Source organism: Ricinus communis, unplaced genomic scaffold, assembly GCF_019578655.1.
Source record: "Ricinus communis isolate WT05 ecotype wild-type unplaced genomic scaffold, ASM1957865v1 Ctg45, whole genome shotgun sequence".
Classification (NCBI taxonomy): Eukaryota; Viridiplantae; Streptophyta; class Magnoliopsida; order Malpighiales; family Euphorbiaceae; genus Ricinus; species Ricinus communis.
Window position 1 is genome coordinate 1 of NW_025963478.1, and position 26855 is coordinate 26855.

The 26855-nt window shown below is 41.9% G+C and overlaps 6 non-coding genes and 11 pseudogenes across 6 annotated transcripts; all 17 read right to left on the minus strand.

The window, feature by feature from the left end:
* Positions 1-3122: 3122 nt before the first annotated feature.
* Positions 3123-3238, minus strand: LOC125369027 (annotated as a pseudogene).
* Positions 3239-15987: 12749 nt separating this feature from the next.
* On the minus strand, positions 15988-16101 carry LOC125369024 (annotated as a pseudogene).
* A 289-nt stretch (positions 16102-16390) lies between these two features.
* LOC125369028 lies at positions 16391-16502 on the minus strand (annotated as a pseudogene).
* Positions 16503-16598: 96 nt separating this feature from the next.
* Positions 16599-16710, minus strand: LOC125369021 (annotated as a pseudogene).
* Positions 16711-17245: 535 nt separating this feature from the next.
* On the minus strand, positions 17246-17357 carry LOC125369023 (annotated as a pseudogene).
* A 783-nt stretch (positions 17358-18140) lies between these two features.
* LOC125369030 lies at positions 18141-18261 on the minus strand. Its single transcript, XR_007214520.1, has one exon. It is a non-coding gene; the product is annotated as a 5S ribosomal RNA (ribosomal RNA).
* Positions 18262-19680: 1419 nt separating this feature from the next.
* Positions 19681-19799, minus strand: LOC125369019. Its single transcript, XR_007214517.1, has one exon. It is a non-coding gene; the product is annotated as a 5S ribosomal RNA (ribosomal RNA).
* Positions 19800-19902: 103 nt separating this feature from the next.
* Positions 19903-20014, minus strand: LOC125369025 (annotated as a pseudogene).
* A 1272-nt stretch (positions 20015-21286) lies between these two features.
* Positions 21287-21400, minus strand: LOC125369020 (annotated as a pseudogene).
* A 679-nt stretch (positions 21401-22079) lies between these two features.
* Positions 22080-22198, minus strand: LOC125369029. The gene has a single exon (XR_007214519.1). It is a non-coding gene; the product is annotated as a 5S ribosomal RNA (ribosomal RNA).
* A 1740-nt stretch (positions 22199-23938) lies between these two features.
* On the minus strand, positions 23939-24057 carry LOC125369026. The gene has a single exon (XR_007214518.1). It is a non-coding gene; the product is annotated as a 5S ribosomal RNA (ribosomal RNA).
* Positions 24058-24441: 384 nt separating this feature from the next.
* On the minus strand, positions 24442-24553 carry LOC125369022 (annotated as a pseudogene).
* An 882-nt stretch (positions 24554-25435) lies between these two features.
* LOC112534163 lies at positions 25436-25554 on the minus strand. Its single transcript, XR_003078470.2, has one exon. It is a non-coding gene; the product is annotated as a 5S ribosomal RNA (ribosomal RNA).
* Positions 25555-25657: 103 nt separating this feature from the next.
* LOC112534164 lies at positions 25658-25770 on the minus strand (annotated as a pseudogene).
* Positions 25771-25831: 61 nt separating this feature from the next.
* Positions 25832-25952, minus strand: LOC112534181. Its single transcript, XR_003078486.2, has one exon. It is a non-coding gene; the product is annotated as a 5S ribosomal RNA (ribosomal RNA).
* A 94-nt stretch (positions 25953-26046) lies between these two features.
* Positions 26047-26161, minus strand: LOC112534170 (annotated as a pseudogene).
* A 76-nt stretch (positions 26162-26237) lies between these two features.
* Positions 26238-26360, minus strand: LOC112534161 (annotated as a pseudogene).
* Positions 26361-26855: the final 495 nt, after the last annotated feature.

Consider the following 26855-nt stretch of genomic DNA (forward strand, 5'->3'; position numbering starts at 1 on the left):
AGCGTCAGAGAATATATACTAATGTAGATAGGTCATATGTAGGTTGTTAAGAATCCGTACAAGGTTATTAAAATATAAACATATGATTATACTTAAACATCATTTAACAAGTATTACAAACATCTTCTTATGCCTTATAAGGCATATATATCACATAATCGCACAAAATGCATCGAGGAGACAATTTCACAAATCGTTCTAACTTGAATCATGTTGTATTCCGCACATTGCCAAACCTGGATGCACCATTACAAAGAAAAATTTTAGAGAGCCTGTCACAAACCATCATAGAAGAAATACAATTCAACAATGGTTAGCTCACCGCCCAGGATCCCTTTAATGTGCTGCCCGCCTCATCCTCACATATCACACACGAAGCCGCCTCCGCCTCATCTCATTATACACTTTATAGCCTCTCAGGCTTTAGCCTCCCAAGGCTTTATATATATATATCTTTTTTCATAGGGAATCCACCATTCACATGCACACATGCACTTAACATCACAATTCAATCATTTCACTTATATCATATTTCAGAATAACAATTGTTCCACCACACCAATCATTTCCATCTCACCATCTCAAACAATATTAAGCAAACGCAACCATTTTATGAACATTTGATTAAATATATGAACATAGCAAATATTAACTATTTACTTACTCAAAATATACTTATTCCTTTAGCATATAAGAACCTCCTTTCTCTCCACAACTTCCTTTCTGTGCCTTTGAGTACCGTCAACACATTCATCAATTCACATTCATGCATATTACAAATATTCATGTAAATGCGAGTTCTAATGCATTACAAGATCATCCCTCTAATTCATAGGTCTAACTCTTCCTCTAAGACTCTCAATTACTGTTTTAATATCCTATAAACATTTCCCATCTAGTTAAATACCAATCTAACTCAAATTAACATCAATAAACTGCACAAAACTAATCTCCAACATTTGTTTTCTAGACAGAATTTAGTACCAAGGTATATTTATTGCTGGGAAAATTGGTTTAATACAAAAATCCTATACTAAATTGACATATCCATTTATATGCCTAGTTTCATCTCCAAGAAGAATTACTCAATTCGACTTCTATAGATTTAATTATTTTCAAATTACTGAGCAAGGGTCATACAGCTAGTTGTACCTGAGCAGCAATCTGTTTGCTCAATTTACAACCAAAACGGCAAAATAAACAAAACTACAAAGTTATAGAGGACTCTAAGCTTCCAGACACCAATTGTTTAATTTGGACTTATATAACCCATGTTATGCCTAAAATACAGAACATCAAGGTTGCTGAATTTTTGACAGTTTTATCTTAACATACTTAAACTTAAATCAAGCTTTAATCTTTATGCAATCATTCAATACTCTACCATGATAATCAGACCTTTAATTAATCAATGAGACCATCAAATGAAGTTTTTCCAATTTGTAATCAAGAACCCTAATGACGAATTTATAACACTCAAGTAACAACTTACCAATTTCAGCTTTTGCCATAATATGCTTAAACTTTTAGCTTTAGGCTTACCTTCAATAGTTGGCAAAATCCTATCTTAATCTTAAGTTTCTTCTAGGTATTCCACTCCCCTCTTATTCCAAATTTTGTGTTTTTGGCCATGTACGAATTTTAGAGAAATGAAGAGGTAAAATGAGCTTACCTCATGGTTCCAATTTCCAATATTCTCTCACCACCCACTAAACTATTTTTATCACCCTAAATTAATTCTTACTAACCATATAGGTACTAACTTTTAATTGTATCTTTAAGTCCAATCTATTTACCCAACCTTCAACTATTGGTTCAATTAAGTCTTAAGGCTTAATACACATAACCCAAGTACTTAATCAACTTATCTAAATTAATAATCTAATATCATGCTTCTTATTCTACTTATAATTAATATATATATGTTCTCATAAAATAAAAATATCATTGATATACCATCATATGCCCAATGATTAAATGTAAATGCATATGATAATGAGAGAATGTGCATAACAACCGATATAGTGTTGAGTTTTGAAGAATGTAAGATAATTAGTTTGAGTTTTAAACTGTTGCTTTGGTTTATTTAATTCTGTTTTGATGATTTTTGTTTGGAACCTACTCAAAAGCACACTTGTGAGAAATTGCCTAAATTGTAAGCATACACTTTATATGCTTGTATTTATTTCATTGAGAGTGCCACTATCGCTCTTTACTTTTTAGAACTTGTTTCTAATTCTTATGAGGGCCACAAGGAGAGTTTAACACTTTGGTATGATATAGGCACTTAGATTTTCATTCTAGCCAAATAGCCTTCATTCGCTTATTGATTCTATAGATAACTCTTTTCACCATTTTCTAACATATTCCATTACCGCTAGTTTTATTCCCGCTTTGGGTTAGATTTGCACATGAGTTGTTTTCTATCAATTTTTATCTCGGGAATAGCTTTGGAATCTTGTATGCCTTACTAATCCAAAAAGAAATTCACTCTAATATGTGAATGTTCTTCCTTATAAAAAAGAAAAAAGAAAGAAGAAAAATGTATAAAAAGAAGACAGAGAGAAAGGTGATGAAAAGAAAGAAAGTAAGTGAGCTAAACATTTTGACTTGATTCCTATTTCCCACCTTAGACTACTATCCATTGTTTACCCCTCGTGATCATTGTGACTTGTGTGCATGTCATGTATTTCATTGCGTACACCATAGGTTCAACCTCCCACCACCTACCCTTACCTAATCTCCATTACAACCCCTATAAAGACCTCGACATGGTTGTTGACTCCATAAGTGTTAGAGTACGATTTAAGAGCAAGTACATAGTACAGTTTAAAAATAAAAATAAAAAATCACCGATTAAAATTCCGTATACAACAAGAGGACTTCCCAAAAGGTCACCCATCTTAGTACTCTTACTCTCCCAAGCACGCTTAACTCGGAAGTTCTTATGGGATCCTGCATTAGTGCATGGCGGGATGATCACCATACCTTCCCTTGCCCCGGATTTGACCGCCTCCTCTCACGCTTCTGGATCTCGAGGCCCCGCCCCGATCCCCAAAAGTACAAAAAGAAATCCAGCCAGCGAGTTTAAAATAAAATAAAAATCACCGATTAAAATTCCTGTGGTGCAACACGAGACTTCCCAAGAGGTCACCCATCTTAGTACTACCTCGCCCAAGCAAGTTTAACTTCGGAGTTCTAATGGATCTCGGCACATTGCGCCGGTATAATTGCACTGGCCATACCTTCCCCTGGCCCCAGATTTGACCGCTTCCCTAATCTCCTGTGCTTTCTGATCTCATACCGGCCCCGCATCCCCAAAAGTACAAAAACGAGCCGTTTAAAATAAAATTAAAATCACCGATTAAAAATTCCGTGGGTGCAATGCGAGACTTCCAAGAGGTCACCCATCTTAGTACTACCGCCAAAGCACGCTTAACTTCGAGTTCTAATAGGATTCGCATTAGTGGTCAGATAATCACACCGGCCATACCTTCCCTGCCTCAAGATTTGACCGCCTCCTCCTCCCAAGTGCTTTCTGGATCTCGGCCTCACGTCCCGCATCCCTAAAAGTACAAAACGAGCTGCCATGAAGTTCAAAATAAAATAAAAATCACCGATTAAAAATTGTGGGTGCAACACGAGGACTTTCCAAGAGGTCACCCATCTTAGTACTACCTCGCCCAAGCCCGCTTAACTTCGTAGTTCGATGGATCCAAAGGCATTGCCTGTATGATCGCATCTGTCACACCTTCCCTGCCCCCTGATTTGACCGCCTCCCTCTCCGGCCGCTCAGATCTCGTCCCACATCCCTAAAAAGTATAAAAGAACGAGTCACATGAGTTTAAAATAAAATATAAATCACCGCATTAAAATCCTGCGGTGCAACACGAGGATCTCCCAAGAGGTCACCCATCTTAGTACTACTCGCCCAAGCATGTTTAACTTGAGTTCAATGGGATCCTGCATTAGTGCGTATGGTATGATTCACCCCTCATACCTTCCTCGGTATTTGACCTTTCCTCCTCCAGCAGCTTTGGATCTCGCTCATTCCGCATCCCCCAAAAGTACAAAAGAACGAGTCGCTGAAGTTTAAAATGAAATAAAATCACCGATTAAAATTTAGGTGCAACACGAGGACTTCCCAAAAGGTCACCCATTTTAATACTACTATCGCTACAATTAACTTTGAGTTCATGGATCCGGTATTAGTGCTAGTATGATCGCACCTATCATACCTTCCTGCCCCGTGATTTGACCGCCTCCTCCTCTCCCATGCTTGATCTCGCCGCCCCCATCCCCCAAAAGTACAAAGAACGAGCTGCTGAGTTTAAAATGAAATAAAATTGATGGGTGCTAAGTCAAGCAAGAATATGACCTAAGGCAAAGTACCTATCGTGGAGTATAGCTAACGCAAGTACCAAGTGTCGATTCCCCAAAGAACGGTGAACCTAAATCTACTCAATCTTCTATGTTATCTAATCACGTAAAATAATTGTGTTAATGAATAATTTTAAATTAACTAATAGCTACTCTAATTGTTATTTAACTACGATACCAGGAATGATTAATTCAAGTAAAGGAATAACCCTTCGGGAATTCTTATCTCAAGGAATGGAAACTAAGTGGTGGAATTGATTGATCGAATCCAACTGTACACAATTAATGCCTTTCTCAAGGACACTAACATCTTAACTTAGATTAATTAGGTTGAAATCTCTTCCTAACTCTAATTACCCAAATTAGCATTATGTACCATTTAACACTATCGAGAGTTGTAAATTCTCAATCCTAGAGAACTAACACCCTATCTCAGCGAATTCAATTTAGGTTGCAAAGGACAATCCAAACCTAAACGCCTTTGTCAAGATCATTCAAATTTCAAAAATCATTCAACAAGATATGTAGAACAAATCAATAAATACTTCCATTGCAAACCAATATTGATAATCACATATTCAATTTAAAATCAATAAAACCCTAGATAAAGTTTAGCTAATCATGTTCATAATCACAACCAACAAGAATTCAATTATAAAATGAGTAAAGGTAGTAAGAACCCGAATACACCCTTGGATGAGAGTAAATAGCTCCAATTCCTCGTGCCCAATTTTGATCACTTGTTCTCTTACCCTGATTGAAACCAATCCACAATCCTCGCCAATCTTTGATCTTCAAGAGAATCAAGGAAACCCTGATCCAAGTCTCATTTTCTCCGAGTTTCAACTTAGAAAACCTCGTATGAGAAAAATGAGTTTTGGACGACTTCAACCCTAGCCGCCCCCTTTTTCTTTTCTTTTTAAATGAACTTGACCACCGCTATGAACATGGCCGGTTGCTCGCGGTTCCCAACATCGCTCGTGTTGATGCCCTCAGCCTCTTCGTGGGCTCCCCTAAAACCTTTCTTTGATGTTTGTTGCATCCCACACCGTGTTGGTAGGTTGGGAACACGACTGTCGAATCCAACACGATCGTGTTGACCTCATGGGCATACTTAGCTTGTTTCGCAAATTTCGACATCCAATTATGCTCAATTCTTTCCTTTATCATACTTGGCTTCTTTGGACCTAATGCACACAAATGACATAGGGTGAGTGTCAGACCAATTCACATCCAAATATACATAAATCAATCTTAAAACCCCATTTAGATGTATGTATTTTACGACATCAAATAACCCCTATTACTTAGCTCATTGTCAGTCCTCAAGCAATCAAAAGTAAAATAAGGAAATAAACCACTAAGGAACAACACTTGAACCCATGCATGCTGTGGAGCTCCACATATCCTTAAAGCACAAGTCAAACAGAAAGAAATGAAGCAATCAATTCAAGTATCACAACCAAGATGCCAATAATCTCAAAACACTGCCTCAATAAAATTATTCAACCAACTCTTCACCAGATTCACTTAAATCACTCAAAGTGTTTAAAGGGTAGTGTTTAATCGCCAATGCATCAACTATTGCCTTACTATATGCTTTGCTCTTAAATCCTACTCCTACCACTTTGGAGAGTCAACAACCATGTCAAGAGGTCTTTATAAAGGTTATAATGAGGATTAGGTAGTAGGTAAATTTGGTTAGAGTTGAACCTATGGTATTCTCGCAGAATGAAATACATGACCGCACACAAGCCACAATGATTACAAACAATGGACAAAGAGTCCAAGGTGGGAAATAGGAATCAAGTCAAATGTAAACTCCGAGAAGCAATTAAACAATTAGCTTACTTACTTTCTTTCTTTTCATCACCCTTCCCTCTTATTCTTATTATTTTTTTCTTCTTTTTATTCGCCTCTTTTCTTTTCTTTTTCATGAGAGAAGAACATGTTCTTTGATCAAGTAAGCCATCGTAAGATTCCAACGCTATTCCCAAGACAAATATTCCCAATAAAACTAGTCATGTGCGTAATCATAACCCAAAGCGTAATAAAACTAAGTGGCAATGAAATATGATAAAAGAAAATGGTGAAAGAGGGGTTATCTACGTAATCAATAAATGAATGAAGGCTATTTGGCTAGAATGAAAAATCTAAGTGCTCTATCATACCAAAGTGTTAAACTCTCGTGGCCCCTCATAAGTACACGCAAGTTCTAAAAGTAAAGACAATGATTGGCACTCTCAACAAGAAATAAATACAAGCATATAAAGTGTATGCTTACAATTTAGGCTCAATTTCTCACAAGTGTGCTTTTGAGTGGGTTCCAAACAAAATCATCAAACAGAATTAGATAAACCAAAGCAACTTAGTACAAAACTCAAACTAATTATCTTACATTCTTCCGCAGACTAAACACTACATCGGTTTTACCCGATCACATGGACATAAACAGGATTTCCAAAAAGCAAGTCAATGTGAAAAGCATCAAAACAAAGTGAAAAATTTCAAAAATTTTACAAAAAAAATTGCATAAAGAATAAACAAAGAACTCGAGATGGATAATTGAAATGTATATATACACTAGAAAAGGATCTGAATTTCATATACAAAACAATAAAACATGAAAGCAAGTGTATATTAATATCACCACCCCATACTAAGGGTTACACCGCCCCGATACAAAATATAAGAAATGCAAAAGGAAAAAGAAATAATACCGCCCGACTATAGCTCCGGGTGAAAAGAGGTGCATCATCGTGTATAATGGTGCCGGGCCGGTCTGTGGTGGAGGAGTGGCCTTCGAGGGCTCAAGTAGGTCACATGCGTGAGCAAAACCAATCAGAAACCTTAACTCACCTAAGCTCTTACATAATCCAAACAAAATTAATACCCAAAATGGAAAGAAAAAAATGAAAACTAAAGAATTAAAACGAAAATAAAAGAAACAAGCTTTTTAAAGTCATAAGCTAGACTTCTTATTCTTTCAATCCTAAAATGGAGCCCAATTCACACGCCCTCCACATCCAAAGGATCTCCAAGGTAATGCTTCAACCTCTCGCCCATTAACCTTGAACTTTCCCTTCCTGATGATGCACTTCAACCGCACTATAAGTGGAAGACTACACATCAGAAATGGCCCCACCAACCACTCTTCACCGAAATAAACGAGACGAGAGTTAAATAACAACACACTATCTCCCACGTTAAATTCCTTCAAATTTTTCAATCGTCATTATGCCATTGTTTGGTCTTCTATAGATTATTGAATTTTCATAGGCTTGTTGACGCCACTCCTCTAGCTCATTTATTTGCCAACGCTTTGTCTACTACATATCCAAATCAAAGTTAAACGACGGCGCCCATAATGCTTTCTCGCTCTAGCCCATGTAAATGACAACCTTTCCATACAAGCCTAAAGGGAGTGAACCCTGTGTCCTATAGGCGCTCTAAATGCCCATAAAGCATCATCTAGCTTTGTAGTCTAATCTTCCCACCGGCTCTTAAAATGCGCTAAGCCCCTATTAGTAACCTCTACTTGCCCCACTGCTGTAGGTGATAAGGAGAATCGCTGAGATACTCCATATCTTTTAAGCACTTTCTCGTTGAGAATTACGTAAATGGTTCCCTATCACTAATTAATGCTCGAGGTGTTCCAAACCCAGAGAATAGTCTCTTAAGGAACCCTCACAACTACCCTAGCATCATTAGTAGGCAAGGCTTAGCCCTGTGCCATTTAGAAAATATTCAATGTACCCACCATTATATACATATGAAAAGGACCCATAAAATCAATGCCCCAAACATCAAAAAATTTCCAACACTTGTATACTATGTCAGCATTTCATCTCAAGTAAATATTACCCGATCGTTAGCATGCATCACAAACCCCGGCATATGCTCGTGCATCTTGAAGATAGTTTCAATAAAACTAGCAGTATCCATAACCTTCCCGGTCAGATGGTTTCATGGTGTCCACCAACCTGGCCCTCATGACAATGCTTGAGAATTTGAATGATCTCCTCCCATATTACATACCTCTTGATAATTTGATCTCAGATAAATTTAAACAAGAAGGGTCAGTCCCTAAATGTAATACTTCAAGTCAAGAAAGAATTTCTTCTTTCGTTGGCCATTATACCCTTTGAAAGTAATTATGTTTAAATAATTTGTATAATCGAAACCAAGGAATAGCATTTGCCACCCACATTGAGCATAGTGCTCATCCGAAAGAAGTCACCGATCTCTTCTCATTAAGCTCCTCCAAGTGGTTCTCTAATCGAGAAAGATGGTCTCGTCATAAGATTTTCGCCTCCTCGCTTGTCCTTAATTTCCAAGTCACCGTAAGAACCCAACGAATCAATCTTGCTTAGAATCATGTTTTCAGGTCAAACACATACCAGCATACCAAATGCACAATACCAGCCAACAAATGTTATCATGTACCTATATCACCAAAGCACAAAACAACAGAATGTCATTTTCTGGTTCGAAAAAGAGCCGTGGGAATCTAAAATAACCTAAAACTCAAGGAAACAATAATACTTATACTTCTAGTTTCAAGAAATTGATCGACAAAGGAAGGGGAAATCAGTCCTTCTCGAGTTGCCAATCAAGTGCTCAGAGTCTATGCAAACCCGTAAAAGCCCGCTACTAATCTTCGTGTAGGACTTCAGCTCCTTTCATTTCACCACCGTCATGCCCCTTCGAACCACCTATCAGATTCTCACCCGTTAATCGCCGGGAATAGGGTGTACCCAAACCCCGCATCAAGAAGTTTAATTACCTATTTTTAACCACCTCTTCATATGAGGGTTTAATCACCAGGCCGCACCACCGGCTTGAACTCATCCTCCATCAAATCTATGAAGTGCAGAACTCCTGGTTATTCCTCGTATGTCACCGCCTTATACGCAAAATGCCTTTGCATACCTTCTCAAAATAAGACCATCTCCTCCCTCGTGTGAGATGAGCGGAAATAATAACCTGAAGTGCTTTACTTCATCTAGGTAGGCATACATTAAGGCACCGCAACTCTTCAACTCAAGAACTGGCAGCCCTCCAAAGAAGGTTTCCGCATTACTCCCGACCGTCAAGATCAACAAAACCATCGGCCTTTTCATCATCAACACGCTAGCCAATAAGTGCCTACCGCCCAACACTTGTTCATTGATAAATTATCCTCATTTCTGCATTGCCACTTGTAAAGGATCATCAATCATTATTTCCTCGCAATTGAGATTCCACAATATCATTGATAAAATCAATCGCACAGCACATCATGCTCATATGGGTATCTCAAGGATTTAGTCAAATCAAATGTAATGCTCTACCATCTACCCTAAGTTCCAACTTTCCGCTACTAACATCTATCAAAGCTTTAGATGTAGCTAAAATGGTCTACCTAGATCAATGGGACATCACTCCTCACCATTCATATCCATGACAACAAAATCCACAGAAATATAAATTTGTTAACTTTAACTAGCACATTCTATAATCCCTTCGCACTTAATAGTTCCGTCCGCTATTGTATACTCATCCCGGTAGGAGTTAGCTGAAGTGCTTAGTCCTAACTCCTCAAACAATGAACTAGGCATCAAATTAATGCTAGCAATTTCAATTTATCCCCAATCAAACAAGGTATAGTAAACTCCCTAGATCGGCTGCTTGATCGGAATTGCTCAAACACCGCCGAGCCCGCATTCAAGGTTACCAATCCCAAACTCTAACTTCCCGTTGCTTAGAATTTCTTTAAAACTTTGTATACTTTGGCATCCGTGAAATAGCTTCAACAAAGGTGTTAATCCGTAATTGTTTAAAAAGATCTAAAATTTACCGAATTACGATCAACTTTATCCCGCTTGAGTTTTGCAGATATGGAATGGAGGTTGTATGGCCTCGAGTGGATCTTCAAATCCTCCTTCAATCTTCCCTTTTCTTTCTCCTCGTGCTTGTCTTTCTTTATCGACCCATCCACCGAATCATCATTATGAAAGGCTTAGATGGACTAGGAAGTTCTTACCCGATCTCAAAGTAATTGCTTTAGCATGCCCTCGATTAGACCTACTGAAGCTGCCCGCCTCCACCCATCATCCCAGATAACCCCAATTTGAGTTTCAAGTTCAATTGAAGCTTGTTGATTCCAAGAGTTTTCTTGACTCCTCCGGTTATTGAAATTTGTCCATCCAAAATTAAGATGATTCCTCCACCCTAGGTTGTATGTATTGTTGTAGGATCATTCACGCCTACCTACATAATCAACATGCTCAACGTTAGAAACATTAGTAGGCATAAGATGCAAACATACTCCCGCCATAATTCACATCCGGCCGAACTGCTTGACTGCATCCGGGTTGTTCTATCTTTGAAAGTAATTCTACTTGTGCCGCCAACTGCCGAGATCCGCCTCCGCCTGATATACAACGGGCTTTGTGACCTCCAGCCCGTGGAGTTTGCCACCGATAAGTGTTGGTGGCCATCTCTTCCATCAACCTGGGCTTGTCGGGTGTTTTGCTACTGATAGCTCCCAAGAAATGATCTACCATTTGCCCATGGCCGATTCATGCCACCATAGAATGTCCGCACTTGTATCCGCAGAGAAGACCATGTGGGCAACACCTTAACAAGTCCTCAAGGCCCCAAGCTTCGACATCTATTCTCCTTTACCCGCATAAAAGAAGATATGTTATTTCGCATTCGAGTAGTCTTAGCAGGAGGAAAATACTTATTCAAAACTTTTCAAAGAAAAAGAAGTCCAGATCATTTTGGGCAAGGCTCAGCATCTTTTCGCCTATCTCAAGGAAAAGGAAACAATTTCAACCGATGGCATCACCGCTGTTCCATTAATCTTAAAGGTATCACATATTTCTAAAAGTTGGCGTGCTCTCCGCCAATCCTCCAAATTGCAATCAGATTCGATCGTCTGGATTACATTCACTTTTATTTCAAAATTATTACCGCCACGGAGGCTCATCCTGCCCTGCGCCCCGCCAGAGAGGACTAGCAAACTCGTACATGGTCCTTTCATCATTACCTCCATTTGCATGGTTCTCCATCTCACTAGTTTTCCGAACAGAATCTGCCCAATCTCCTCCCATCGCCCACACGCCTCCTTAGCAATCTGAGCGCTCTATAAGATTAGGATTAGAGCTCCGGTCATAAACTACCCGAGCATAATAAAGAACAACACCAACAAACGGGATAAGAACAAAACTATACGAAATAAATTATGAACAAAAGAGAAATGACTAGACTAACAAATATTAAAATTCCAATTTAGTTCACAAAACTGTCAAGAACGCCAAAACTTGATGGGTGTTAAGTCAAGCAAGACTATGACCCAAGGCGTTGTACCTATCGAGTATAGCTAACGCAAGTACCAAGTGTCGATTCCCCAAAGAACGGTGAACCTAAATCTACTCAATCTTCTATTATCTAATCACGTATAATAATTGGTGTTAATGAATAATTCCTAAATTAACTAATAGCTACTCTAATTGTCGTTTAACCACGTATACTAGGAATGATTAATTCAAGTAAAGGAATAACTTTCGGGAATTCTTATCTCAAGGAATGAAACTAAGGGTGGAATTGATTGATTGAATCCAATTTCGCGGGAAAATCTCTACATAATTAATGCCTTCAAGGACACTAACATCTTAACTTAGATTAATTAGGTTGAAATCTCTTCCTAACTCTAATTACCCAAATTAGCATTATGTACCATTTAACACTATCAGAGTTGTTCATTCTCAATTCTAGAACGAACACCCTATCTCTAGCTAATTCAATTCTAGGTTGCAAAGGACAATCCAAACCTAAACGCCTTCTCATGATCATTCAAATTTCAAAAATCATTCAACAAGATATGAAGAACAAATCAATAAATACTTCCATTGTAAACCAATATTGACAATCAATATATTCAATTCAAAATTGAAGTACAAAATCCCTAGATAAAGTTTAGTTAATCATGTTTATAATCACAACCAACAAGAATTCAATTACAAAAATGAGTAAAGGTAGAAGAACCTGAATACACCCTTGGATGAGAGTAAATAGCTCCAATTCCTCGTGCCCAATTTTGGATCGATTCTTGTTCTCTTACCGAATTGAAACCAATCGACAATCCTCGCCAATCTCGATCTTCAAGAGAATCGAAATGAAACCTTGATCCAAGTCTCCTTTCTTAGTTTCAACTTAGAAACCCTTAGACAGAGAAAATATGAGTTTTGGACGACTAACCCTAGCCCCCTTTTTCCTTTTCTTTTTAAATGAATTTGACCACCGCCATGAACATGGCCGTGTTGATGCCCGTGTTCCCAACACGCTCGGTGTTGATGCCCGTGTTACTCTCATGGTCGTGCTCCCTAAAACCTTTCTTTCTTTGATGTTTGTTGCATCCCACACGGCTGCGTTTGCAATACGCGATGAATCCAACACGGCCGTGTTGACCTTCCTCATGGGCATACTTAGCTTGTTTCGGCTTTGACATCCAATTATGCTCCAATTCTTCCTTTATCACACTTTGGCTTCTTTGGACCCAATGCATAAAATGTATAGATAAATCCATCTTAAAACCTCAAATTGTGGGTGCAACACGAGGACTACCCAAGAGGTCACCCATCTTAGTACTACTCACCAAACACGCTTAACTTCGAATTCGATGGGATCCGCATTAGGCCGGAATGATCGCACCATACCTTCCCTGCTATTTATTTTTTTTCGAATTGTCAAATTTTAACTTAGAACGTTGATAATATCATATGCATGTGTTTCTTAAGTAATGATTCAATTAATGATGTTGCGAACCAACTACACCTAATACCACACCGAAAGTGAGATTTTGAGCCGTTGAGCATTCATTATACTTATGCTCTTTATATTTCTTGTTTTAGTGTGCATTGTACTTAACTTTGCTTCTAGAACTTGCTTTGTAATGCGTGTTGAAGTTACATGAATATTGTGAATACCATGAGATGATTTGGGCAATTTAGGATTCACTACATTTGACCAAAAGCCTATCACCTTATGTTTCCATTAGTTAGCCGCTTTGAGCCTTAACTTTTCTTCATAATCTACACCTATATACTTCCAATTATACCATTCTTTACATTTATCTTTCCTTTACCCTTATGCCGGAATTTCTTTCCGTGATTTATTCAACTTTATGGGATTAAAATGCTAGTTGCTATGTTGGTAAATTCACTAAATCTTTTGATATTTTAAATAATCCCTTTGATCCAATTTGTATTTATTATTCTTTATGTTTATTCGGATTCATTATTATAAAAAATAAAAAAGAGAAAAAGAAGAAGAAAAAGAATATATAAACAAATCTCTTTAATTATTTATCTTTTATTGGATTTAGAGCACTATGGTGTTATTCTATGAAGTAGGGATTTTAGTGAATGATTCTTTTGTGATCTTAGGCATTTAATCCTTCGAGCATATACTATTATTTATCGCACGAATTCCAAAGACTTTCACACGCCTATCCAAATCTCCGACCTTTACCTTAGCCCCATTTCAACCTTGGTAAAGACCCTTTGATTTTGGTATTTACTTATTCACAGAGCGAAGATATGATTTATGAGCAAGCTTATGGTGAGCGGGTCTTGTGCATTTGCTTTGAGGGATTTGTTATTCACCTAATATACACTTTGAGCGACTTGAGTGATCCCTGTGAGGCATTGGTTCATGATGTTCAGGTTGAGTTGTCATTTGGTTACTCATGCATTAATATTATTTCCATTCTTTGTTAATGATTTGTAATTTGATTTATGATCGAGTATCCTTCGAGATGTGTTGAATACTCTGCTTTGAGGACAAGCAATAGCTTAAGTGTGGGGTAATTTGATAAGCATCATAATACACATGTTTTCATGCCCGATTGTTTACATTTTTATGCATGATTATCCCGCTTTATGCTAGAATCACTGCCTTTGTTTCCTTCTCATTTCGTGTCATTTCAAGGACATCATCGAATTGAGGGACATACGTGTGATTACGACCAAAATCCATCGTGATTAAGGAGAGTAGCACCTAGAGGGTTGGAGCACCGACTCCCTACTACGTCAATTACCAAGAGGCTATCCCCAAATGTGCCATTTCAAGACGGCTCCGAGCCACCACCCCTCAAGACGTGCCAACACTGAGAAACACTACTGGTGATACCCTACTTGGTGAGATTGCTTCAGCGACCCTGACTTCACAGCCGGATCAACACTACTTGAACAGTTAAATATATAAGAAAATGAATTTTCTTAAGAGAGAGAGGGGAAAATAGTGACACAGAGCCCGCTACCGGTCTGCTCAGACGATTGAGTGCGAGAGCTGCGGGAGTAAGAATCCCGAATCGCAAGGTTCCGGTGTAAAACCGTAGGAAGCAATTCAAGAGGCAGTTTGGGAGATTAATCAAAGTGTAGATCCGATTTGGAGTCGCTCATCCAATTCGAGAGAAAAGGGTGTACATGTTTTATTTTCATTATTCTTTCATTGTAATTGATTTCCTAGATTATTTTAAACATGAACATGTTTAGCTAGACCGATTTAATCCATTGGGATTTCTTTACTATGTTGGCTTGATATTATATTGTTGGATTGTTTGAGTTGGCTTTGTATTCTTCTTGTTTCGATTAATAAGATTATGCATTATTCATGAGATGTTGTGAATTGTGATGTTTAGATTGCTTTATGAGATTGAGAAACTGGTTTGGCAATTGGAATTTTGAATAACAAGAACCGGTTAATAATCGCTAGAGATAAGGATAATTAACTAGCCGGATTAAGAATTAACAAACCTTAATAGAGGCGGATTAAAGCTTAATGCTAATTTAAGAATCAATCGTTAGGAAGAGATTCCAACTTTAGGTTATTAGGTTTAGAATTCGTTATCTCGAGAGAGAAACCGGTCTGGCTTAGAATTCGCCCACGTAGCATAATTAGACTCACCGATCCTTTATCTTTGTTCGGCTACAACTAGTTTAGATTCCCTTTGGGTTTGTCTTCTGTATTGATTATTACACTTATCAATTACTCTTGCATCTCCCTTAGAACTTAGCTCGTAGTTAATAGTTAGTTTAGAATTTATTCATCATCCATTTTAGGTTAATATAACAAAGAACAAAAGGAGTAACTGGCTTCGCCCGAGAATACGACTTTGATACCGCCATTAGCTAGATTGCATCGATAGGTACACCGTCTTAGATGTAGGTTGCATAAAGAGCCCATCAGTCACCCATCTTCGTACTACTCCCGCCTGCCACGCTTAACTTCTGACTGACGGGATCCGGCATTAGTGTCGGTATGATCGCACCATCATACCTTCCCGGCCCCTGTGATTTGACCCTCCTCCCTCTAAAATTATCGGTGCAACACGAGGACTTCCCAAGAGGTCACCCATCTTAGTACTACTCCCCAAGCACGCTTAACTGAGTTTTGATCGATCCGGCATTAGTGTCTGTATGATAGAACCGGCCATACCTGGATTTGACCGCCACCTCTCCGGGCGCTCATCTCTGCCATCCCACATCACCACCAAAAGTACAAAAGAACGAGCCACGTAGTTTAAATAAAATATAAATCACTGGATTAAAAATTCCTAGGGTGCAACACGAGGACTTCCCAAGAGGTCACCCATCTTAGTACTACTCTAGCCTAAGAACGCTTAACTTCTGAGTCCCATGGGATCCCATTAGTGCTGGTATGATCGCACCCGTCATACCCTTTCCTGGCCCCTGATTTGACCGCCTCTACAAAAGAACGAGCCACTAGAGTTTAAAATAAATTATAAAGCACCGATTAAAATTGCAACACGAGGACTTCCCAAGAGGTCACCCATCTTAGTACTACCTCAAGATCGCTTAACTCCTGAGTTCGATGGGATCCCATTAGTGCTCGTATGATCGCATCATATACCTTCCTGCCCCTCAGATTTGACCGCCTCCTCCTCAAAAGAACGAGCCCGAGTTTAAAATAAATTATAAAGCACCGATTAAAATACCCTGGGGTGCAACACGAGGACTTCCCAAGAGGTCACCCATCTTAGTACTACTCTCGCCCAACACATTTAACTCGAGTTCGATGGGATCCGGCATTAGGCCGGTATGATCACACCCGTCATACCTTCCCTGCCTCAGTATTTGACCGCTTCCTCCTCTACAAAACGAGTCACATGAGTTTAAAATAAATTATAAAGCAATCGATTAAAATACCGGGTGCAACACGAGGACTTCCCAAGAGGTCACCCATCTTAGTACTACTCGCCCAAGCACGCTTAACTTCTGAGTTCACGGATCCGGCATTAGTGCCGGTATGATCGCACCTGCTATACCCTCTTCCCTCACGATTTGACCGCTTCCCTTCATCTCCATCCGCCCGCCTCCCCAAAAGTACAAAAGAATGAGCCGCGCAAGTTTAAAATAAAATATAAATCACCGATTAAAAATTCCTGGGGTGCAACACGAGGACTTCCCAAGAGGTCAACCATCTTAGTACTACTCGCCCAAGCACGCTTAACTTCGAGGTTCATGGGATCCCAAGTGCATTAGATGATCGCACCCGCCATACCTCCCTGCCTCCTATTTGACCGCCTCTCCTCTACAAAAACGAGTCGAGTTGAAGTTTAAAATAAATTATAAAGCACCGATTCCGGTGCAACACGAGGACTTCCCAAGAGGTCACCCATCTTAGTACTACTCGCCAAGCACATTTAACTTCCTGAGTTCGATGGGATCCGGCATTAATGCCGGTATGATCACAGCCATACCTATCCGCTGTGTCTGGTATTGGACCTCTTCCTCCTCTACAAAAAGAACGAGCCCGAATAAAATAAATTATAAAGCACCGATTAAAAATACCTGAGGTGCAACACGAGGACTTCCCAAGAGGTCACCCATCTTAGTACTACTCTCGCCCAAGCACGCTAACTGAGTTCACGGGGATCCGGCATTAGTGCCGGTATGATCGCATCTGGCCATACCCTCCCTGGCCTCGATTTGACCGCTTCCCTCCTCTACAAAAGAACGAGCCCCGTGAGTTTAAAATAAATTATAAAGCACCGATTAAAATACCTGGGGTGCAACACGAGGACTTCCCAAGAGGTCACCCATCTTAGTACTACTCCCCAAGCACGCTAACTCTGAGTTCGACGGGATCCGGCAGTATTGCCTGGTATGATCGCACCTGTCATACCTTCCCCGGTCTCGGTATTTGACCGCTTCCCTCCTCTACAAAAGAACGAGCCCCACGAGTTCCTGTAATGGGATCCAAGCACATTAGTGTTGTATGATCTGCACCGCTATACCTCTTCCCGCCCCTGTGATTTGACCGCTTCCCTCCTCTACAAAAGAACGAGCCCCGCGAGTTTAAAATAAATTATAAAGTACCTGGGGTGCAACACGAGGACTTCCCAAGAGGTCACCCATCTTAGTACTACTCTCGCAAAGCACCTCGTAGTTCTTTGACCGCCTCCTCTACAAAAGAACGAGCCTATGAGGATCCGGCATTAGCGATGGGATCCATACCTTTTCCCTGCCCCGATTTGACCGCCTCCTCTCACCGATTAAAATACGCAACACGAGGATTCTCCCAAGCTGATCTCCGCCCAAGCAACGCTAACTCGAGTTCAAATCCGGCAAGGCTGGTATGATCGCACTCATACTCCTTCCCTGCCCTCGTGATTTGACCGCCTCCTCTACAAAAGAACGAGCCCCGTGAGTTTAAAATAAATTATAAAGCACCGATTAAAAATACCTGGGGTGCAACACGAGGACTTCCCAAGAGGTCACCCATCTTAGTACTACTCTCGCCCAAGCACGTTTAACTTCGGAGTTCTGATGGGATCCGGTGCATTAGTGCTGGTGCATGATCGCACCAACATACCTCCTGCCCCTACGATTTGACCTCCTCCCTCTACAAAAGAACGAGCCCCGCGAGTTTAAAATAAATTATAAAGCACCGATTAAAAATACCCGGGTGCAACACGAGGACTTCCCAAGAGGTCACCCATCTTAGTACTACTCCCAAGCACGCTTAACTTCCTGAGTTCGATGGGATCCGCATTAGGCCGGTATGATCGCACCTGGCCATACCTTCCCTGGCCTCAGATTTGACCGCCTCCTCTACAAAAGAACGAGCCCCGCGAGTTTAAAATAAATTATAAAGCACCGATTAAAATACCGGGTGCAACACGAGGACTTCCCAAGAGGTCACCCATCTTAGTACTACTCCCCAAGCACGCTTAACTTCTGAGTTCACGGATCCGGCATTAGTGCTATGATCGCACCCGCCATACCTTCCCTGCTTACACTGTAAAAATTTCTGGTGCAACACGAGGTCACCCATCTTAGGTCACCCATCTGCCCATAGTCGCCCAAGCCACGCTTAACTTCTGAGTTCGACCTGATGATCAAAAGGGATCTCTGAAAAAGAACGAGCTCATGAGTTTAAAATAAATTATAAAGCACCGATTAAAAATACCCGGTGCAACACGAGGACTTCCCAAGAGGTCACCCATCTTAGTACTACTCTCGCCCAAGCAGGGTTCCGGCTTCCCCAATCCGGCATTTGATTTGACCGCCTCCTCTACGAGCCCCATCGATTAAAAATAACGGTGCAACACGAGGACTTGTCACCCATGTTAACTTCTGTAGTTCCCAGGCATGGTATGATCGCACCCCATACCCTCCTGCCCAGATTTGACCGCCCTCCTCTACAAAAGAACGAGCCCCGCGAGTTTAAAATAAATTATAAAGCACCGATTAAAAATACCTGCAACACGAGGACTTCCCAAGAGGTCACCCATCTTAGTACTACTCAAGCACGCTTAACCGAGTTCTGAGTTCGCACGCCAGGCCGGTATGATCACACCCATCACCTCCTTGCCCTGTGAGATTTAACCGCTTCCTCTCTACAAAAAGGAGCCGTAAGTATTATGCAAGCAGATCCCTGCCCATCTTAGACTGACCGCCTCCTCTCTACAAAAGTTCTTTAAAATAAATTATAAAGCACCGATTAAAAATACGCAAGTTTAAAATAAAATATAAATCGTTAAAATTCCTGGTGCAACACGAGGACTTCCCAAGAGGTCACCCATCTTAGTACTACTCCCCAAGCACGCTTAACTTCTGAGTTCGATGGGATCCGGCATTAGTGCCTGTACGATGATGATCGCACCGCCATACCTCCTCTCTACAAAAGAACGAGCCCCATGCCCTGTGATTTGACCGCCTCCTCTACAAAAGAACGAGCCCCGCGAGTTTAAAATAAATTATAAAGCACCGATTAAAAATACCTGGGGTGCAACACGAGGACTTCCCAAGAGGTCACCCATCTTAGTACTACTCTCGCCCAAGCACGTTTAACTTCGGAGTTCTGATGGGATCCGGTGCATTAGTGCTGGTATGATCGCACCCGTCATACCTTCCCCGGTCTCGGTATTTGACCGCTTCCCTCCTCTACAAAAGAACGAGCCCCGCGAGTTTAAAATAAATTATAAAGCACCGATTAAAAATACCTGGGGTGCAACACGAGGACTTCCCAAGAGGTCACCCATCTTAGTACTACTCTCGCCCAAGCACGTTTAACTTGAGTTCATGGGATCCTGCATTAGCACCGTATGATCGCACTGGCACTTCCCTGCCTCAGATTTGACCGCTTCCCTCCTCTACAAAAGAACGAGCCCCGCGAGTTTAAAATAAATTATAAAGCACCGATTAAACACGAGGACTTCCCAAGAGGTCACCCATCTTAGTACTACTCCCCAAGCACGCTTAACTCGAGTTCGATGGGATCCGGTGCATTAGTGCTGGTATGATCGCACCCGTCATACCTTCCCTGCAGATTTGACCCCTTCCCTCATGAAGTTTAAAAATAAATTATAAAGCACCGATTAAAATACGAGACTTCCCAAGAGGTCACCCATCTTAGTACTACTCCGCCCAAGCACGCCACTGAGAACGGCCGCCTCCCTCCTCTACAGATCATGAGTTCCTAATATAAGTGCAACACGAGGACTTCCCAAGAGGTCACCCATCTTAGTACTACTCCCCAAGCACGCTTAACTCTGAGTTCGATGATCCTAGGCATTAGTGCCGTATGATCGGTACATTTGAACAAAAGAACGAGAGTTCCCCATGAGTTTACAAAATAAATTATAAAGCTGGGTGCAACACGAGGATTTAAAAATACAATTGGGTGCAACACACCCATCTTAGTACTACGCCAAGCACGCTTAACTTCTGAGTTCAATCCGATTAAATCGCACCGTACCATACCTTCCCTGAGGTCACCCATCTTAGCCCCTGATTTGACCGCTCCCTCCTACAAAAGAACGAGCCCCATGAGTTTAAAATAAATTATAAAGCACCGATTAAAATACCCGGGTGCAACACGAGGACTTCCCAAGAGGTCACCCATCTTAGTACTACTCCCCAAGCACGCTTAACTTCGATGAATTGGTGCCGGTATGATCGACCCGCCACAGCCCTGTGACCGCATCTACAGTGCAACCGGGGTGCATGATCGCACTCTCGCCCAAGCACGCTAACTTGAGTTCGATGGGATCCTGGCATTAGTGCCGGTATGATCGACCCCGCCATACCTTCCCTGATTTGACCGCCTCCTCTACAAAAGAACGAGCCCCGCGAGTTTAAAATAAATTATAAAGCACCGATTAAAAATACCTCGGGTGCAACACGAGGACTTCCCAAGAGGTCACCCATCTTAGTACTACTCCCCAAGCACGCTTAACTTGAGTTCGATGGGATCCGGCAGACCGCCTCCTCTACAAAAGAACGAGCCTCATGAGTTTAAAGCACCGACAAAACTACTCTGAACACTCTACAAAAGAACGAGCTGCGTGAGTTTAAAATAAATTATAAAGCACAGATTAAAAATACCTGAGGTGCAACACGAGGACTTCCCAAGAGGTCACCCATCTTAGTACTACTCTCACCCAAGCACGTTTAACTTCGGAGTTCGATGGATCCGCATTAGTGCCGGTATGATCGCATCTGCCATACCTTCCCCTGGCCTCTTGATTTGACCGCTTCCCTCCTCTACAAAAGAACGAGCCGTGCGAGTTTAAAATAAATTATAAAGCACCGATTAAAATACCCGGGTGCAACACGAGGACTTCCCAAGAGGTCACCCATCTTAGTACTACTCCCCAAGCACGCTTAACTTCTGAGTTCCGGGATCATTAGTGCCGTATGATCGCACCCCCATACTTCCTGGCCTCGACCGCCTCCTCCTCTACAAAAGAACGAGCCCCGCGAGTTTAAAATAAATTATAAAGCACCGATTAAACACTGCAACACGAGGACTTCCCAAGAGGTCACCCATCTTAGCTTAACTAGTTCTCGCAGGAGCGATCAACCTTCCCTGCCCGCTGTCCTGAGCATTTGTCCGCATTACAAAAGAACGAGCCTCATGAGGCACCGATTAAAAATACACCGAGGATTCTCCAAGAGGTCATCCCGGCATTTAGTACTACTGGGTGCAACACGAGGATCTCCCAAGAGGTCTCTTAGTACTACTCGCCCAAGCACGCTTAACTCTCGAGTTTCATGGGATCCGGTGGTATGATCGCACCCACCTACCTTCCCCCTGCCCTCAGATTTGACCGCCTCCTCTACAAAAGAACGAGCCCCGCGAGTTTAAAATAAATTATAAAGCACCGATTAAAAATACCTGGGGTGCAACACGAGGACTTCCCAAGAGGTCACCCATCTTAGTACTACTCTCGCCCAAGCACGTTTAACTTCGGAGTTCTGATGGGATCCGGTGCATTAGTGCTGGTATGATCGCACTACCTCCCTGCCCTCAGATTTGACCGCCTCCTCAAAAGAACTTTAAAATAAATTATAAAGCTACAAAAGAACGAGCCCCAATACTTAAAGAACGAGCTAAATTATAAAGCACCGATTAAAATACCCGGGTGCAACACGAGGACTTCCCAAGAGGTCACCCATCTTAGTACTACCGCCCAAGCACATCTCCTGCCCATCCGGCAGCCGGTACGCTTTCCTTGCCCCTGTGAACTCTCCCTCATGAGTTGTATATAAAAGAACGAGCCGCGCGAGTTTAAAATATTCCTAGGGATCCCCCATCTTAATACTACTCCCCGCCCAACGCATTAGTGCTGGCTGTATGATCGCATCTGGCATACTTCCCCTGCCATACCTTCCCCCTCTACAAAAGGCCCAGGATTTGACCGCGCACCTGTCCTCCCTTGCCCTGATCTTCCTCCTCTACAAAAGAACGAGCCTCACGCATGAGTTCCCAAGAGGTAAATCTTATAAAGCACGCTTATTCTGAGTTCGAAGCATGATCCGATTTGACCGCCTCCCTCCTCTACAAATACTTTAAAATAAATTATAAAGCACCGATTAAAATACCGGGTGCAACACGAGGACTTCCCAAGAGGTCACCCATCTTAGTACTACTCCCCAAGCACGCTTAACTCGAGTTCGACAGGGATCCCAGCATTAGTGCTTGCATGATCGCATCTGCATATACATTCTTCCCTCCCGATTTGACCGCCTCCTCTACAAAAGAACGAGCCCCGAGTTTAAAATAAATTATAAAGCACCGATTAAAATACCTGGTGCAACACGAGGACTTCCCAAGAGGTCACCCATCTTAGTACTACTCCCCAAGCACGCTTAACTGAGTTCGATGGGATCCGGCAGAGTGCCGGTATGATCGCACTGCCATACCTTCCCTGTCAGATTTGACCGCTTCCCTCCTCTACAAAAGAACGAGCCCCGCGAGTTTAAAATAAATTATAAAGCACCGATTAAAAATACCTGGGGTGCAACACGAGGACTTCCCAAGAGGTCACCCATCTTAGTACTACTCTCGCCCAAGCACGTTTAACTTCGGAGTTCATGTGGATCCGGCATTAGTCGGGCCATATTCCCTTGATCACCATTGCCCCTCCTCTACAGAACGAGCCCCGCGAGTTTTAAAATCAAATTATAAAGCACCGATTAAAAATTGGTGCAACACGAGGACTCCCCAAGAGGTCACCCATCTTAGTACTACTCCTACCAAGCACGCTTAACTTCTGAGTTCTCAGATTTGACCGCCTCCTCTACAAAAGAACGAGCCCCGCGAGTTTAAAATAAATTATAAAGCACCGATTAAAAATACCTGCGGTGCAACACGAGGACTTCTCAAGAGGTCACCCATCTTAGTACTACTCACCAAGCACGCTTAACTTCCTGAGTTCCGATGGGATCCGGTATTAGTATGATCACCCCATACCTTCCCTGGCCCCAGATTTGACCGCCTCCTCTACAAAAAGAACGAGCCCCATGAGTTTAAAATAAATTATAAAGCACCGATTAAAAACACGAGGACTTCCCAAGAGGTCACCCATCTTAGTACTACTCCCCAAGCACGCTTAACTTCTGGAGTTCGATGGGATCCGCATTAGCTGCTAAAATATATTGCTACCTTCCCTGGCCCCAGATTTGACCGCCTCCTCTCCAAAAGAACGAGCCCCGCGAGTTTAAAATAAATTATAAAGCACCGATTAAAAATACCTGGGGTGCAACACGAGGACTTCCCAAGAGGTCACCCATCTTAGTACTACTCTCGCCCAAGCACGTTTAACTTCGGAGTTCTGATGGGATCCGGTGCATTAGTGCTGGTATGATCGCACCCGTCATACCTTCCCTGCCCCAGATTTGACCGCCTCCTCTCTACAAAAGAACGAGCCCCGCGAGTTTAAAATAAATTATAAAGCACCGATTAAAAATACCGGGGTGCAACACGAGGACTTCCCAAGAGGTCACCCATCTTAGTACTACTCCCTGCCCAAGCATGGTTTGGTCGGTAACCCTGGAGTCCTCCCCTACAAAAGATGGTTTAAAATAAATTATAAAGATCCGGCAAGAGGTTAGAGGTCACTTTGCACGCTTAACTTCGGAGTTCTGGGATCCCAGCCGTATGATCGCATATCCTTCCCTGCCTAGATTTGACCGCTCCTCCTCTACAAAAAGAACGAGCCCCGAGTTTAAAATAAATTATAAAGCACCGATTAAAATACCGGTGCAACACGAGGACTTCCCAAGAGGTCACCCATCTTAGTACTACTCGCCAAGCACGCTTAACTCGAGTTCTGATGGGATCCGGCATTAGTGCCGGTATGATCGCACCTGGCCATACCTTCCCTGCCCAGATTTGACCGCCTCCTCTACAAAAGAACGAGCCCCGAGTTTAAAATAAATTATAAAGCACCGATTAAAATACCGGGTGCAACACGAGGACTTCCCAAGAGGTCACCCATCTTAGTACTACTCCCAAGCACGCTTAACTCTGAGTTCGATGGGATCCCAGTATGATCGCATTTGACCGCCTCCTACAAAAGAACGAGCCCGGTGCAACACGAGGACTTCCCAAGAGGTCACCCATCTTAGTACTACTCCCCAAGCACGCTTAACTGAGTTCCGGGGATCCCATACCTTCCCTGCCCTGTGATTTGACCGCCTCCTCTACAAAAGAACGAGCCCCGCGAGTTTAAAATAAATTATAAAGCACCGATTAAAAATACACGAGGACTTCCCAAGAGGTCACCCATAGTACTACTCAAGCACGCTTAACTGCCCTTCATCCGGCAACACGAGGTATTTCTGGCCATTTGACCGACAAAAGAACGAGTCCAGAGTTTAAGCACTAAAATAAGTACACCCTACGGCAACTCCTGAGGTCACCGGATTCCCAAGAGGTCACCCATCTTAGTACTACTCTCGCCTGCAAGCACGCTTAACTTCTGATGGGATCCCATTAAAGGTGTGTATGATCGCACTGCCATACCTTCCCTGCCCCAGATTTGACCGCCTCCTCTTCACAAAAGAACGAGCCCCGGGGTGCAACACGAGGACTTCCCAAGAGGTCACCCATCTTAGTACCACCTCGCCCTGCACGCTTAACTCTGAGTTCAGAACGACACCTTCCCTGCCTCAGATTTGACCGCCTCCTCTACAAAAGAACGAGCCCCATGAGTTTAAAATAAATTATAAAGCACTGATTAAAAATTCCTGAGGTGCAACACGAGGACTTCCCAAGAGGTCACCCATCTTAGTACTACTCTCCTCAAGCCACGCTTAACTTCGGAGTTCTGATGGGATCCGGTGCATTAGTGCTGGTATGATCGCACCCGTCATACCTTCCCCGGTCTCGGTATTTGACCGCTTCCCTCCTCTACAAAAGAACGAGCCCCGCGAGTTTAAAATAAATTATAAAGCACCGATTAAAAATACCTGGGGTGCAACACGAGGACTTCCCAAGAGGTCACCCATCTTAGTACTACTCTCGCCCAAGCACGTTTAACTCGAGTTCACGGGATCCGGCATTAGTGCTGGTATGATCGCACCCGTCATACCTTCCCCGGTCTCGGTATTTGACCGCTTCCCTCCTCTACAAAAGAACGAGCCCCGGGGTGCAACACGAGGACTTCCCAAGAGGTCACCCATCTTAGTACTACTCTCGCCCAAGCACGTTTAACTTCGGAGTTCTGATGGGATCCGGTGCATTAGCTGGCCAGCATGATCGCACCACACCTTCCCTGGCCTCAGATTTGACCGCCTCCTCTACAAAAGAACGAGCCCCGCGAGTTTAAAATAAATTATAAAGCACCGATTAAAAATACCTGGGGTGCAACACGAGGACTTCCCAAGAGGTCACCCATCTTAGTACTACTCTCGCCCAAGCACGTTTAACTTCGGAGTTCTGATGGGATCCGGCACAAGGCTGTATGATCGCACCCGCCATACCTTCCTGCCCCTGTGATTTGACCGCTCCTCCTACAAAAGAACCAGCCCCATGAGTTTAAAATAAATTATAAAGCACCGATTAAAAGCCGACTTCCCAAGAGGTCACCCATCTTAGTACTACTCTCGCCCAAGCACGTTTAACTTCGGAGTTCTGATGGGATCCGGTGCATTAGTGCTGGTATGATCGCACCCGTCATACCTTCCCCGGTCTCAGTATTTGACCGCTTCCCTTTTTTACATTTAATTTTCTTTTAGTCCCTAAACTTTTATTTTCATTTTCATTTTTGTCCAATTATGCGAAATAGTTTTAAATTGACCATTAATCTTCTGTCCAATATATCTTCATGGAGTTGTAATGCAATGGATATTTAAGAGATTTTGTATTCTTACCCTATCCTTTCATTATATTAACATAATATAAATTAACTAAAATATAACATTACTCTATATCCCTACGAATGAGCACCTGAAGCTTCTGAAGTAGAAGTAGAATTTCTAAAGAATTTATGAGAAACATACTAGTGTAAAGCTTTCCATGCACTTGATTCAAAACCTAAAGTAGACTTCAAAAAGGATCTATAAAAGCCCTTTCTGTTAAAACAACATTCCTATCATAAACAACATAAGAGATCATAAAATTTGGTGAATTGAAAAACCAACCTTCTACCAAGCTCCATGAATTTTAAA